General features: G+C 40.4%; 1 long non-coding RNA gene across 1 annotated transcript; it reads right to left on the bottom strand.

The window, feature by feature from the left end:
* Window positions 1-1,369: 1,369 nt before the first annotated feature.
* LOC119896178 lies at window positions 1,370-2,155 on the bottom strand. Its single transcript, XR_005443178.1, has 2 exons — window positions 1,786-2,155; window positions 1,370-1,671 (listed from the first exon to the last, which is right to left on the bottom strand). It is a non-coding gene; the product is annotated as an uncharacterized LOC119896178 (long non-coding RNA).
* Between the last annotated feature and the right edge of the window lie 14,271 nt (window positions 2,156-16,426).

Raw genomic sequence — 16,426 nt, 5'->3', positions numbered from 1 at the left:
ACAGTGTTGTTGAGATATGAATTTAAGAGACAAAAGTGTGATGGTCTTTGGTGAGCCTCTTTGACTCTTAATGAGGTTCAAAAATAGTCATGATAATTATGAACCTGACAGTGTGTTCACTAACACAATAAACAGATACTGTAATCTTAATGAGAAGTTGGTATTAAAAAGGCAATCCAGCTGGCTCACTGAATCAATATGCATATAAACAAACACAAACCCATAATAAATGGAAACTACATTATATCTATATGACAATAACAGTACATCAAAAGACTTGGTTGGTCACTTCATGCACAGGTTGTTACTTTGCTTTGTGATCATCAAACCCAGTCTTATCACAAATTATTCATCCATAATGCATTTTTTCCACTCATGGGTGTCCAATATGATTCTAGTTTTGGCACATGTAGTACTTGAGGCTGGTGAATATAAGAACATAATCTACTGGGATCTCAGCGGCTCTGTCAGCCTGGAAGGATGAGAGTTGTTGGATATTTGTGTTTATTTTATAGATTGTCTTCAAACTTAGCAGAAAGTTTCTGTTCAACAACTGATTGCCGACTTGACTAACTTGCTGTTACCACCTGGAAGGCAATGCTACATGGTAGATCCCAGGTGGAAATAAACTAAACATTATTGTATGCATATCTGTACTGAAAAAGCTCCTCTTTGTATAAGTGGTTATAAAGGAAGAGAGAGAAGTGCAAATACTGTTCCATTATGTACATGGTCTTATAGGAGTTGCTTTATTTTTATGGTCACCGATTTGACCATTTGCAGCATCCCAGCTTACGCTGACAATGAGGGAGAAAGGAAAAGAAATGACCTGGTCTGAGATGGTTCGCTTTTCAGTGGGGGAGACAGATGCTTGTTTACTGGCCTCATTATGTCAGCAGCTGTCCAGAGCAGGTCACACCATGGTCCTGTCCACCTACTGAGACCCATAAGTCCAGCACCTGGCAGTGGACACACTGTAAAGGGTTTCGAGAAAAGCTTTAGAGGTTTTCATTTAAATTGCTGTCACTTGACCTACATGTATCCAAGCATAATTGCAGTCAGTCATTTAATCATCATTTTTTGACAATATATATTACAGGCTGTGTTGGGCAAGTTACTCAGAAATTGTGATATATTACTAGTTACTTATTACTCCTTAAAAAAGTAATAATATTACTTTACTTATTACTGGGTGATAAAAGTAAGGCGTTACTGCCCAAAACTGATAACAGCAATGTTCATTGTTCACATATAATTGAATAGTTTGGCTTCTGCTGTAGATGGAAACATTTTTCTTTTGTATTTATAAACTGATTGAGAACAATAATTGAAAATAATTGAACACTCACAAAATACAGCCCTGTTCAACTCTTGTGTGTACAAAAAATTTACTAGGTTAAACAAACATTTTTGTTTTACATTTAGATCACATTCCACCTGCCTCTTAATTGATTCTTCCAGTGCTAGCTCTTAAATTTTCCACAATGTCAATTTTGTATGTGTCTACTGTATATTCACAGGCATGCTTCTGCCCTAAATGCGTACACGAATGTGTTGTTTTTCCTCTCTGCAGTCCCCACATCTATAATCCCTTTTATTGAAATCCGTGTCACCTGCCGCCTGCGCAGTCCAGCACCCTGAAGCATTAGACGGCTGGCATAGTGACGGGCACTGCAGTGAGAGGAAAGAGAAGGAGAGACATGACCATAATGTCTTTCATTTACTTGTGTTAGTAGGCTTTTAAATTTTAGAAAAATTAGCAGTTTATGTCATGCGGAAACTTACCTGGAAGGCAACAAGCAGCTCATCAGCAGGGTCTGCAACATGGATATTTGAGCCAGTGAAAGCACCTAAATTCTCACTGACAGTGGTACCAAAATTTCACTGTGAGCTTGACATCTCCCTGTTGTTATGGCAGCACACTGTCACCAGGACTGCCCACACTGTTGGTCAGGAAGATGGAGTCATGGTGGGCATCATGGCTGGACGCTTGTTGCCTGCTTCTCCATGAGTATATTAGCATTTCTTCTTCCCATAAAGCGCACAGCAACACCAGACTGAGCATTGTGTTTGGGGAAAGATTGAGATGGAGAGGGTGAGGTAGCCCACGCCACATGGGAGGTGGAGAGAAAACAGAGTGAACAAGAGAAAGGAAAGCTAGAGGGGAAGAGGAAGAAGGGAGGATTGAGCAGAGGGAGCGTGAGGCAATTTTGCAAACCTGTGACACATTAATTATTAACAAACTCGGGCTAAATGCGTAAACTCTCCCTCCTTGTTCATTCTGTCTTCTCCTTTCTTCACCTCCTGCGCAAAACAGCAGTCACGTGCACTCTATACACACATATAAACACACACACACACACACACTCTCAGGCAACTCAGCGAGGCGGCATGTGATGCTCGTAACATGAAGTGGAGCATGTCAAAGGGCTGGGGAAGGTGTCAGGCACAAGGCCCGCAAAGAGTAGGAGACCGGAGGGAAGAAGCCAGTGAGGATGACATGAGGCAGAGAAGGGAGGAGGTATAGAGCTATAATATAAAAAAGAAGCAAGAGGCAGAGGAAAGAGAGAGAAGAACTACAAAGTGAGAGTAAGACAAATATGTAAACAGACGGGCAATGAGAGAGATTGTGCATGTACTCTTTAAGGAGGTGTGGATTTTTGTTTTTAAGAGCAAATGAGGCTGCCAGCTCTGTTCAAGAAAAAAATATAGACAGCAGGAACATGTGGTCTGATTTTGAATTGGACAAATGGTTGAATAAGGCTATTGTCTTAAGTGTGATCATTTACAACAGTTGGGCTAAATTCCCCCTTTGTTTGGAGAGCAGTGTATCTTTCACGCAGCTTGGTTAGCTGCTAATCATTAATAGGTGGTCAGTCCATTTGGCAGTCAGTATTCTCCAATCAATGGGCTCAAATGTTGCTACGGCATAACATGAACGTGCTTCAGTGTTAGTGTGTGTTGAGGGAGGCACTGCTTGAGCGGTCACTCTGCCCCTCAGGCGATGGTGTGTGTTTGGAAGGGAATGGATCCTCCCCCAGGAGTGCAGGGAGGAAATGTGTGTCAGTATCCCTACAATACTTTTGCAGCAGTCGGTCCTCTCACACAACAGTCGGGTATCCGTGAGCGTACGCATACAGACACAGCATCCAAAAACAGGCCAAGATAATTTTGGAATATATAAACATTGTCAACCGGCAGGTGTGATTATCTTTATATGCTTGAACTTGTCAGTGACAGTCATGTAAAATGTCTTCATAATGTAATGTGACATGATCCATAAACCAATTTAGCATTGCACACCTAAAAAAATTGTCAGACAGTTTTTTTTTACAAAACCCCAGCAAAACCACAGTTATTTTTATTCAACACATTCTTCCTCCTTACCTGGCACCTATGTTACCCACAATGCAACGCGATTGGTGACAATTCTGTAGGAGATTCAGGTGTGTTATGCTATTAGCAGCTGGTCTTGAGCCGGTAGCCTCAAGCAGAGATGAGGAGCGGGCTCCTTTTTTCTTTTTAAAACGCGTAGTTTTCACCAACACCAACTCAAGTGATATCACTTATGTATCAGATTTTGCACAGCTCCCCCAGGAGGAAAGGCTTTATACAACTGTTTTCATATATGAAATAGGGCCCCCCAAGATTTGTAAATTGACACTGATGGGTAAAACCAGTGGAGTTCCCCTTTAAATTTTGATGCATCATTCATCAAGTATTAGAAATATCCATGGCAATTTTTAGCATTCATTTTTTTATGTTTGGATAAACCTAAATTCATAAGCCAATGATATATAATTTTTTTTTCAAAATGTGAGACTTGTGAATATGCAGTATATACCTCCTCTCTTTTCCCCATGAAAGTATTGATGAACACATGAACAGCAGAAACGTGTCTGAATGTTGTAAACTGTTTTCATAGCCCATCTGTGTCGTACCACATTTTCCATCCAAATGTAGTGTAGTAGAAGTTTAACGTAGCACAAAATGGAAATATTCAAGTGAAGAACAGGTAGGCCTACCTCAAAATTAAGTACAGTACTTGAGAAAGTACTTTAAACCACATGTCTTGATAAAACTTCCATCATGCCTCTATGAAAATGGCAACTGAATTAAATGGAGACATTTAGAAAATGAAACGTTCAATCAGTAACTTCAACCCACCACTGAGTTGAAGTGAATAAAAAGGCTTCCTTAGCATGATGAAAAAAATCTTTGTTGAAGTAAGTATTTTTGCAGAATTGATTAATATTTTTTTGTTTGTATTGTTCTTTTGTGCTCATAATGGCTATATTTCATTGCAAATACAAAAACAAAGAAATGTACTTATTCTTATAAAATATCCGATATGCTAATGCTCAAACAAATGGCCATTCATCATAGTATGCACCTTTATATCACAATGGGCAACTTTACATCACAATTGACACCATTAAGCTAGAATGGCTACCTTGATGCTTGCAGCAGGGTGTTTGACATTTCTGTGATTTCAAGGGGGACAAATCTCTTCTTTGTTTCCAATTCAGATTAGCATAAAAACTCTCCTGTGATGCTGAATTACTGCTGGGCCTCATGGTGTGCAATACATTTTTTGAATCTTGGCGACATGCTGAGGTTTGTGGAGTCTGCTTCCTGTTTCACACATGTCATCATTTCTGATAAATCAAACGTCTCTGATCATCCTACACAATGATATATGATATGAGCAGTTCCAGTAAAATTTTTGTGTTGCGGGTATCAAGTGTTTAGTAAGTGCGTAACACATCTTGGCATCTTAAAAGTCTCTGCAAAATTGAAAAACAACAAAATGATAACACAAGACAGTGGGATGACAGAAAATATCTACTTTGCTTTTGAGAGCTTTGGCGTGTGAAAGGTTGATCCACGTATCTTCACAAATGGGCCATCAGTTTGACCATGATCATACACCATAACAGGAGTTCCTCAAGACAGCATTAATTTCAGAAAATGTCTCATTTGGCATGTCTTAAACCTACATTTTTAAAAAATAAAACAAAAACTGCCTGATCCTTATATTGGCCTTTTCTGTTCTGTGGCCATCTGAGGTGTCCCATCCGTGAAAAAGAGCCTTCAGCCATTACCTGCTCCTGTCAAACTGCACCGTACTGTGCAATTGTGCAAATGGTAGCAGTAATGCTATGTTGACCTTTACGCATGAGAAAACTTCAGACTTGGGTGCTATCCAGCTGATCGGGCTCTTCCATCACCTCAGAGCTTCACATCCTTTCATGTTTCACGGCTCTAGATCCAGAGATAGAGCATCCTGAGTGGACAGTTGTCACATACAGGACAGTGATCAGCAAAAATTTCACTGTGGGGAGATTTATGTCATTTCAGAGCAATAAGGTATAACCTGCCAAATCAAGTAGCAAGAATTTCACATAGTTCTGTCCACATAGTCATAATGGATTACTGTGAATTTTGTGTGGACAGAAAAGTGTGTGTGGAGCCATACAAATATACAAGATCCATGCTCTGTTTTTTTCCTGTCTCTGCATGCTCCCTGCTGTCACTCAGGACCACGTCACTGCATGTGGGTCCGCTCTCCATCATTAACTCTGGTTTATATGTATGTCTTGCGAATTAATTTAGCACATTTTTTTGTCATGTCCTATGAAGTTACTCATCTACAATTAAAATTTTAATTTGACACGACGCACATATATTCAAGGATTAGGCAATCTTAAAATACTCCAGTTCTGCGAGAATCCACTTACTTTAACTTTAAATCGAGTTCACACATTCTGTAATTATCCGCAGTGATAAAAAGATGGCATTTATTGTCACACGTGTTAATTTCTCTTGAAATCAGGCCTGCTGTGTACAAATCATCTCTTTAGTAGGATTGGCAGTCCATAACCCTTAAGCCAGAGCTAAAAGATTTGATTACTGGAGCTTCATTTGGATTGTACACAGACTTAGAGGGATAAAAACGCCTGAGAAATGAAATTAAAGGACCAAATTCCCCTGACTTGAAGTGAAGTCTGGTGTTCCTGGAATTAAATAACTGGAACCGGGGCAGTTAACAGACTAAATGAAAAAAATAATATGACAATCAAGTAATGTTTTCCAATAAAATCCTATTTTAGGGCATTGATTATCCTTAGCATGTAGCTGCTTACAGAGAATACAGTGACTTTGGGAAGAGATTAAGCAACTTCAATTCATGACAAATCTGCCAAAGTACATAACAAAAAAGTATAATAAACTTCGATGGATGACAATGTTGACATGTCTGTAGATGTCTGCAGTACATGGGCCTGAAACCTCTGCAGACAATGACTGAATAAAGAGGCAAAAGAATGAGTCAGCATGAGTAATGCTTTGAAATCTTGCCAGGGTGGCCAAATCTCACCTGAAATTATAATAATGTCATGAACTGTGCGCTCAGAATCTTTGTCATACCATGTCTGAGTCTGACACACAGGCTATCATGGCTGTTCACTGGCACTCAGGGTCTGATTTAACAAACCCTCATGCTGTTGAACTAAGGGGGGCGCCTGATTGAAATCCAGGTTGAACGATAGAGAAAGGCTGGGTGATGGGACCGTCAGTATGCTGTCACACATTGACACTAAACCTACACTTTCTCTTACATTCAGACTGTAAGATCTCCAATAATTTCTACACTCAACATCAATCTTAATAACATTCAAGGACAAAAGGTCATCTGTCACTGCTGACAAGAAACAATCCACAATTCAGTTCAGAAATATGTGGAGGTGACAACTCCATCTGCTGATAAAGGCCATGTGGTTGAAAGCTTTGGAAAAAGTGCACCTCGAGTTAAGATTATTTTATTAAAGTACTTACTAATACTTTTTGTCCCATTTACTGCATATGCTACCATTTTATTTATTTTTGATACTGATACTGTCTTTATGGAAGATTTAAAATGCCTAAATATGAACAAATCAAATCATCAAATCAGCACATAGGAATAAACGGAAACAGAAAACAGATTTTTCAGTGTATTTCCTTTTTATGCATGCATTAACTCATAATGAAATGAAAACACATGTTAAAAGGACAATTATTTAGCTTAATTGTTGTTCATTGTAAAATAACTTTTTGATAAAATCCAATCACAATAATCAAAATAATTGTCCTATTATTGTATGTTTTTCATTTAATATGAAACTGTAAATATACATTACGACATGCATGTACACACTTAGACATCCAAAAGGGGCTCAAGCACCTGCCCTTTTTCATCCTCAAGGGAAAATGCCCTTTTTCTGGGGTACTTTTTAAAAAAAATGAATTTATATATACAGTATGTATTCCTGTTTGCGCACAGCTTTCCTGTCAAACAAATATATTTTTTGAATAAAAAATCTAAACATCAGGTTGGGAGATCAGACTTTGTTGTCCCTCTCTCCCTCTCGCTCATTCCGTGTCTCCCTGCAGCAGCCAGCACACACACAGGCAGCAGCCCCTCCCAGTTGTGTTTTTCTTTGCATGTGTGGAGGTGAGTGGTGATGAACAAAAGACTAAGCTATCAGTGCCTCGAGTTTACAGCTTATTTGCCAAAAGAGAAAAGGCAAATATAAGTATTGCTAACATCATGACTCATGAGCTGAGCTAATGTAACAATTTAGCTTAAGTTTAGCTAAGGCAATTTATCATGGCCATACAGGCTAATGTTACTGTAGCCAACTTAATGGAGAAAATACAGGTGAATACAGTAAAGTTTGTGTCTAAAAATGTAATCACGATTGCCACACTGATATGCAAATGAGGCATTACCTAATGAAAATACGCTAATTTGCAGACATTTGCCAAGAAAATGCAAGTGAATAGGATAAAGAAAATAACTAAAGAATATCACCACAGAACATCCTCAGTACATCAAGACTCTTTCCCCCTGAAATGTTATGTTTAAATATGCAGATTAGATTGTTTTAGTTAATTTAGCAGCAATCTACAGATGCAAACCGATGAAGGGTAGAAGGCCTTTATTAATTTTAGAAGTTTTCTTTCCATTAGAGTAAAAGAAGACTTGGAAGCAAAATAGACCAAAATCTCAAAATTGACCACTATATGAAAAAGTGTCCTGCTTTAAACTGTGACTTTATATTTCTGATCGTAGGCTCCTCATCTATTAGCTATCCATTTTATTAGTTTGTTGTGTGCTGATAGATCTTTGCATGATACAGACAGCCCTTTCACAAATGTGAAACTAAGTCCTGACAAAACTAAGTGTTATGTAATTCCAATAACACCAAAACAATTAGAAATATTTATTGCCTTGAGAAAAATAAACAAAGTATTACTGAAACTATGTCCCTCTCCTTGGTGCAGTCATTTATTCTAAACGTATACTAGTAGCATAGAAAACTTGTTGTTTCCTTTGCTGTTGCTGCCCCTGTGATAAACCTAGTGAAGACTAAAGAAACCATGGTCTCTCTGTGAACTGATTATTTTTTAGAAACATGTTAAGTATTGAACAATTGAGTGTTATTAAAATTTTAATAAATAATTATGAGGAGTGCCCTTTTTTCCACTTGAGCCCCTGCCCACCAAAATGTCTGTGCACGTCCCAGCATTACGATGTGTATTGTATTTCACTTTATTTCTTTTGTTTGAATTGTTTTTATTTAGCCTTTTTAAGTCTTCCATACTACTTGGCCTGATTGAATGTCAAATCCATAACTCACAGAGGAAACAATTAGTGGCTTACAAAATCTTCATCACTGAACTTCCACAGGGACAATCTGGGTGGTTGAGAGCAGCCAGACTTGTTTACTCTGATATTCTGTATTTCGTCCTATGCTACAACGTAACAGAAAGTAATCAGTGTGCAGAGAAACACAGCTAACACATATAGGGTTTTCAAAAAGCAACATGTTCGACGAGCATCTTATGTCAGATATACAGCAGTCTCCGCCTTCTCCCGAACAACTTCGTCTGGAATGTCGGCTGCATTCCTCTACTCTTATTCCCCGGTGATCTCAGCCTCCGATCTCCGACAGTTCAAATATTGTCGGGCCTTCGTCTGCCAGCAGCTCCAGGGGGAGATCCCGGCGTCGGCGCTCCGAGCACACAGCCTCGACTAGCCACCGTCCACTAGCCCGCTCAAGGTCCAGGTGCCCAAGCGACCTCCGAGCCAGCACCCCGACCGTCCCCCCACTCCAAACATTTCTGAATGGACAGTCATCCGGCTCCAACAAGAACTAAATTGGAGAAACATCTCCTTCCAGCACTCTGACAACAAAGCGAAACATTTTCAACCGTACAAGAATTCGCACACAACTCTCCAACGCCGGGGTTCCCCAGCTCTTCCGGGTCACCAGCGCTACTTCCAGGGCAACGCCAACGACTCCGCGGTGCATCCCACAGCAACAGAAGCAATACAACCCCACATCAGGCCTCACAGGGCCAGGTCGTATCAAATCCAGTTGCACCCCAACCTCTTTCTCATCGGTATTCTACTACTCAAGAGTAACCATCAACCCGAGCACATGCATCCCTCCATCCCCGCATCCTTTCTTCTTCCCTTATTTCTACTTTCCCTATCCCATCTCCTCTGGCTCCATAGGTCCTTCCTACCCCGATAATGGCGGCAACCTCAGCCGCCCAGGCTACATCTACACATGAGACCCCCAATACCAGCTACCGCAACCGCCCAGACCACACCTACACATGAGATCCATGAAAACGCCATCGACCAGACTATTCCTCCTGTCTATACTTTTCTCTGAATCTTACACCTTCCCCAATCTTAGACCTGGCCTCGCGGTTCGGTGGCAGCGGTTTCCACATCTAACACGTCCTCTTTTCGTCCCAAGCTGCGGCCGTGTGCAGCAGTCCATCCAAGGGACATACTGGGGCACCCTAGACCCCAAGCTTATTGCTGCATCTTCGCAGCACGACCCTATTTGAACTGCAACCTTTGCGGTGCGCCATTAGATCCAGTCTCAGCATGCACCCTTGCAGTCTCTCTGCCTCCCGCCCCAGCTCCACACTTCCAAACCCAATCCTGCACACAGCCTCTCATAGCACCCCCACCATCAATCACTCCCCAACCAGTAGGGATGGATATTGCTACTCTGTACCTACCTGGCATCGAGTAGAATCGAAACTCCAGTCAATACAGTACTTCAGTCGAGATACGTATGCCTACTAGATTGCAAAAAATGAAAAATATAATAAAATAAAATACAATGGTTTGCTTGCAGCCAAACACGGAAGCAACACACCGAAAGAAAGAGAAGAGCACGCCTTTTCCTCCTCATGTGCCTTCACCCCGACTACAGGCAGCTTTCGCCGTTCTTGCTCAGGGACACAAGGGGTCACAGTGGGGGATTGAACCCGGATCTCTCACACCAAAGGCGTGTTATCCATTGCGTAATCACCACCCCGGTCTAACCTGCGGGCGAAAGAGCAGTCCAAAAAATAAAATAAAATAAATAAATATAATAAAATATAAAAATTCAATTCAATTCAATTAATTAATAGTTAAAATATATCGAATAATATTGAACATATATTAACATCATAGATGACTTCCTCACCTTTTGCCACCCTCTATGCCGCCATCTTATGGCCTCATCATCTCGACTTCCCTCTCTCTTTCACTGACTCTCTTTCTCACTCAGATCAGGTTATCTGACTCCATACGTTGACAGAGTCCTAGAATCCATGTTCCTACTGGCATTTTCGGCTTCTCGCTTCTCAGAGTTCATCACCTCCAGCTTCCATTAACATCCGAGTCTACACGCCACCATGGCCCGACATCCCCATACAATCCGCAGACATACTCATTTATCACCTCAATCGCAGCGAAACCAACCAATCCATTCTACCGCAACCCATCTACCTCTTCCGACATGATTCTTGCCACAGTACGTACGAACTAATACGACTCTACGTAGACTCAAGAATAGCCAGACACTCTTCCCCGCTGTTTGTCACAGAGACAGGGAAATAGCCACACTCCTCTGGTTTCACCAACACCTCCGCCAAATTCTATCCAAATCCGGCATATCCCCCAAACTCTACTTTGGGCATCTGTTCCACATCAGAGCTGCCTCCACTGTCTCCAGGCAGGGAATCCCAGACAACATAATCAAATCCTTGGCCACTGGTCCTCACCAGCGTACCTCACTTACATCCGCAATGACCTAAACAATATCAGAAACGCTCACGCACACCTTTCCATCTGAAGTTCTTTTGGGGGTTTCTGCATGTCCGCGGACTAAGAGACGGCTCCCCCACCCAGAGTCTCGACTCCACCGGTTCCCGCACATCTTCTCGCCAGCAGACAGCTGTCTTCCCTTCAACCCTTCATCCATCACACCTCGACCCCTACCCCTCATCCCTCGACCTTCTCCCTCATCCCTACATCCCTCAGCCTACCCTCTGGGCACTCAATCCGTTCTTCTCGTACAATCTATCTCGGCTCCATTGCAAGCAATAAACCATTTTAAATCTTCTATGTTCATAGGCGTGGTCTTTGTTAGTGAAATTAAGTTTTATAAACTAGATTCGGGAACTAAGGCCACGCCTCAAACTCATCCAATTTCCGCACACCAAATACTTAAGCAAAACTTTTCCGTTCACCTCCCCTTGACTCAGTTTTCTCATCCCTCCCACTCAATCCATTTATTTTTCTCTCTCTCTTGCTCTGCTCTCTTCTCTCTCTTCACCTGCATACAGGAACCGGGGGGTTTCCGCATGTCCGCGGACTAAGAGACGGCTCCCCCACCCAGAGTCTCGACTCCACCGGTTCCCGCACATCTTCTCGCCAGCAGACACCAGTCTGCTCTTCACTCACGCATCCATTGGTGTGGATCCGACTCCTCCCCTTCATCCCTCACCTGTCTTCCCCTCAACCCTTCATCCATCACACCTCGACACCTTCCCCTCATCCCTCGACCTTCTCCCCGATCCCTACTTCCTTCAGCCCACCCTCTGGGCACTTGATCCGTTCTTTTTGTAGAATCTATCTTGGCTCCGTGTTCGTAGGCATGGTCTTTGTTAGTGAAATAAAGTGCTACTGAAAAGTAATTAAATTTTCCATTTGTTTTATCAGAAAACAATGTTTTGCTTTGTTGGTGCTTGGTATTGTATAAGTACAATTTCAAATAGTTGTCTCCAAATATATATTTTCACATAATTACATGGTGACAGAATAATCTTACGACATGTGAAGTGTGGTTTTCTTCTAGCTGAGAAATTGCTAAATTTAGGAATATTGTGTCTCAAGCTAATGATGCATGCTTTTATTTTATCCCATACATACTATTCTTGCTCCCTTTTCTCTTAGCAAGACATCCCTGGATCATTTACAAGTGGTCCAAAATGCTGCCTCAAAGCTTTTGACCATGAAAGGGTCTCATGCAACTTCAGTCCTGAAGTTTTTTCACTGCTTCCTCAACAAATTAGGAATCCTATTAAACATTCTTGAATTGGAGTAAAGACCCACCTATTCAGACTTGTCATTGCTTACTTTTATTTATTTTTATTTTGTGTTCTGCTCTACTTTATGTCGTGCTTTTGTAGTTTATTGTCAAGCAGTTTGTGGCGTCTAATTTTGAAAGGCGATAGTTTACTTACTTACTTAATGTTGAAAGAGTATTCTATGGAATATTATTGTCTTTAGCTCCTTAAAACCACCCTTCAACTATTGAAGGGGTAATTCTACATTTTGGCAAATTTTCAAGTTAGTGTTAGATGAGAATATTGATACCACTCTCATATCTATATGGAAATTAAGCTACAACCAGCAGCTGGTTTGCTTAGCTTAGCACAAAGACTGGGGAGAAAAGACTCTGTCCTGACTCTGTCCAAACAAAACAAAGCCTACCTACCAGCACCGGGTTTTCATATTGAACAAACTAGATGGAACATGTTACATGTAGTGAGCTTTAGAGGTGCTGGTAGTGGATTTTTTTGACATTTGGACAGGGCCAGGCTAGCTGTTCCTCTCAGTTTCCAGTCGTTATGCTAAGCTAAGCTAACCGCTGGCTTCAGCTACATGGTGGAAGAGTGGTATTAATCTCATCTAACTCTCTAAAAGACGGCGAATAAGCATATTTCCTAAAATGTCCAAATATTGCTTTACGTATTTACCAGGCACCCTACCTTCTTTGACGCCCCTTTGAGAAACAAAAACCTCATAAGATCCCTCTGCCTTAGCTCGTCACACATGGATGACTATAACAGACACATTGTACTTGGACAGTGTCACTGTGGCACTCTGTGGGCTCTGCCTCTGTGCCACTGGTCTCAATGGACATGATCTCTGAGGACTTCTTACTCTGTCAGCTGCTGTGTCTGAGGAAAGTGGGAAGGAGGAAGCACAGTTTGAGGTAGCCATTGGGTTTGTGCATCACTGCTACAGCTGTTACTCTGTTGTAAGAATTGAAACAACAGTTCTGTTATTTTTTATTGCTTTATAGTTACTATTAGTACATGCACACAATGATGCGCTAACACATCAGTAGTGCAAAAACAGCTGCAAAGACCACGTGGACTGTGAGTATGGACTCTCTGGCAACACTTCCCACTGTGCAGGCCCTGCAGCTGCATTAGTCTTCTGAGCACCACATGCAAACCAGGCCTTCAGCATCCCAAACACATACACACCCCCTAAAGAGTACACTTACACCTACAAACACATCCCTTCACAGGCATCTATGCACATACACCAAACAGCTGTTTGCTAAAACTTTCCGTTCTCGTAAAGAAGAAAACTCCATGCTTATCACTACTCAGGAGGTGGTTATTTCTGTGGTGTCACTTCATAGTGTGAAGAAGATAAAAAACAAAACAATCAGCATCAGACAACAGCATTTGAAGGTGTTTAGGTTTTTAGGTGTTTCGATCTTCTTTTTGAATTTATTTTATCAAAGATGAAGGATAAAGAGTTGAATCAATGCTTTGTACTTTGTTCAAAGTACTTGGGGGGCTTTAGTTGGTGACACTGAGCAAGCAGCTGCCTACAAGCATAGCTACTGCCTCCGCAGCTCAGAGCAGAGGAGCCACCTGCTGCTATCTGGATAGTCTACTCTTCTATCAACATGATGAGCAGCATGGGCGCCCCTTAGGTACTTGACTACACTTGTCATCATGACATGCTATACTATGTCACTATGCTAAAGATCATAATTTACCCAGATCAAATATGTCTATCTTCTGTGGCTATAGATCTGTGTGTGCAGTAGGTCTTCATACTTGTCCTCTCTTATCTCACCATGCAAAGTAATTATTGTGTGTTGTTGCTGGATTGTGTCTAGGTTACAGAATTCATTCACATTGCAGATTGGACCACTTCCACTTGGATGAGAACATTTGACAGCAACATCTGCAAATGCACCTTTTTTTCCTATCAAGAAAAGATATTTGACATGGAATGAAATACTGGAAAGTGCACCTTTTGTTTTCTCCTGTTGTAGGATACTGGAGGGATGAAAATGAATGTCTTGACACCCCACACTACTGCTTTCAAATATATTAGACATGACAACACTCAGAAAAACGAAACACTGAAATTGGAACATTCTTGAAAAGATCGTCCACTATATTCATGATGTTAAACTGCAGAACCTCTTGATAGATCAGGCAGGTCATGTACCTCAAACAAAATACCAAACACGTTTAAACACCTCAGATGGGTGGACTATTTAAGTTGTCATCTCCTCAGTCATTCTTCCTGCCCTACGTGCTACAAATGGCTGTTAATGGTTGTGCTCTTTACACTCTCCGCCAACTCGTTATTCTTCCTTATGATAAATCAATAATGTGATTGCACGAGTATGTTTGTGGGCTTGTTAGCTGAACTTCAAAATCTTGATGAGAAATGTTTATCAGGCTTTGTTTTCTAAATGTTTGGGGTGATGAAGGCTCTCCCACAGACTTTTAACACACTGTTCAGATTCATATGGAGATCATTCTGGAGAGCACAGCACATTGCACCCAAATGTAACCTGTATAACCTTATGTGTAGCAAATGGAACACAATGTGTGTTCCTGACTGAAAGGTTAATAAAGGTTTTTCCAAGTGAAACACATTAGTTACTAAAGTTAATAATCACTATATACAGTATGCTCCATGCTGAAAGTATAATATAGTATACAAATGTGAGGAAAAATCACATTTTATATGTTTATATAAATATTTATTATGTCTACTCAGAGTGGAGTAGAGTTTTAGCTTAACTGAACACACTATAATGTGTTGTAATATGTCAAGTACATTTATAAAAAGATGTATGAAAACATTACGATTGCCAATGTTAGTAGCTGGTCATTTTTTGAACTATATCAGTCAAAAGCCAAAATTGCAATCTCTGCCTGGTGCTTTGATCAATGTGTCAATTCAAGTGGTTGAATAGTAATTTAAAATAGATGTTTCTATATTTCACTTTACATTATATACATTTGCAAATTGTATCTCAGTTATTATGAATTATACAATATAGAGGACAGTGAATTGCAAGCAAAAAAACAATGCAGTCCATTTGTTAATACTTACTGAATGCATTAAATAGTATATGATGCTGCATACATAAGGTAATGCAAGGATTACCAACAAGAACCACTGCTGTATGGACCAAATATTAACACTGCTGGTGTACTATCTGGTTAACAGACTACACATCAAGCCATGCTGTATTTTTTATGTAATTTCAAAGAAGGTACGATCTAACGTCAATGTTTTACTTTGAGTCAGTTTATGGGCGAGTACCATGAGGACGCGTGTATTTGATTTTTTTGAGAAGATTGAATTAAGTTGATATTATATATAATGTTTTAAAACCAGCTTTAATGGAGAGAAGATAGATACAATCATGATCACTAAACAGCACAGCTCATCTGGTCTCAACTTCCAATTTTGAACAAACTCAACACTCCTCCAATGAAATGAACTGGTCGTTTTCTTTCTAATTAATATCTTATTGTTTTACACTTGAATGATAATTTCCTATATCTCACCTAAAATTACTAAATCAACTAAGCATGTAGTATATTGTACATTCACATCCCAAGGAAGAAAAACACTGAAAATAACAGCTCTGTCTCAATGCCACAGTATGTAATAATACAAGGCAATATAAACTGGATAGTGTACTATTTCAGGAGTCAAACATGTAGTAAAAAATCTAAATACTTTTCCATTTTGTAGATAAAAGATGTACACCAATGGACGTCAGATTAAACTGTCTCTTTTGCAGGTTCATTTTAAAAACAAGGATTCAGGGATTTATACTTTAAATTTGTGTTGGCCAGGTCGACCCAAGAATCTGTTGTTCCTATACACTCAGAGTACTACTAACGGCACAGCATGGAGTGCATTGCTTGCCTGACTGGTTGGACTAATATACAGTATACTGCTCTGTGTGTGTGCATCAGACCTAAATGCATACATACATGACCAACTGCTAAGGTCCTCTTA

Source organism: Micropterus salmoides, unplaced genomic scaffold (genome assembly GCF_014851395.1).
Source record: "Micropterus salmoides isolate LMB-PRFRI ecotype aquatic unplaced genomic scaffold, ASM1485139v1 Ms_hic_scaffold_9, whole genome shotgun sequence".
Classification (NCBI taxonomy): domain Eukaryota; kingdom Metazoa; phylum Chordata; class Actinopteri; order Centrarchiformes; family Centrarchidae; genus Micropterus; species Micropterus salmoides.
This window is presented reverse-complemented; position numbering and strand designations above follow the sequence as displayed.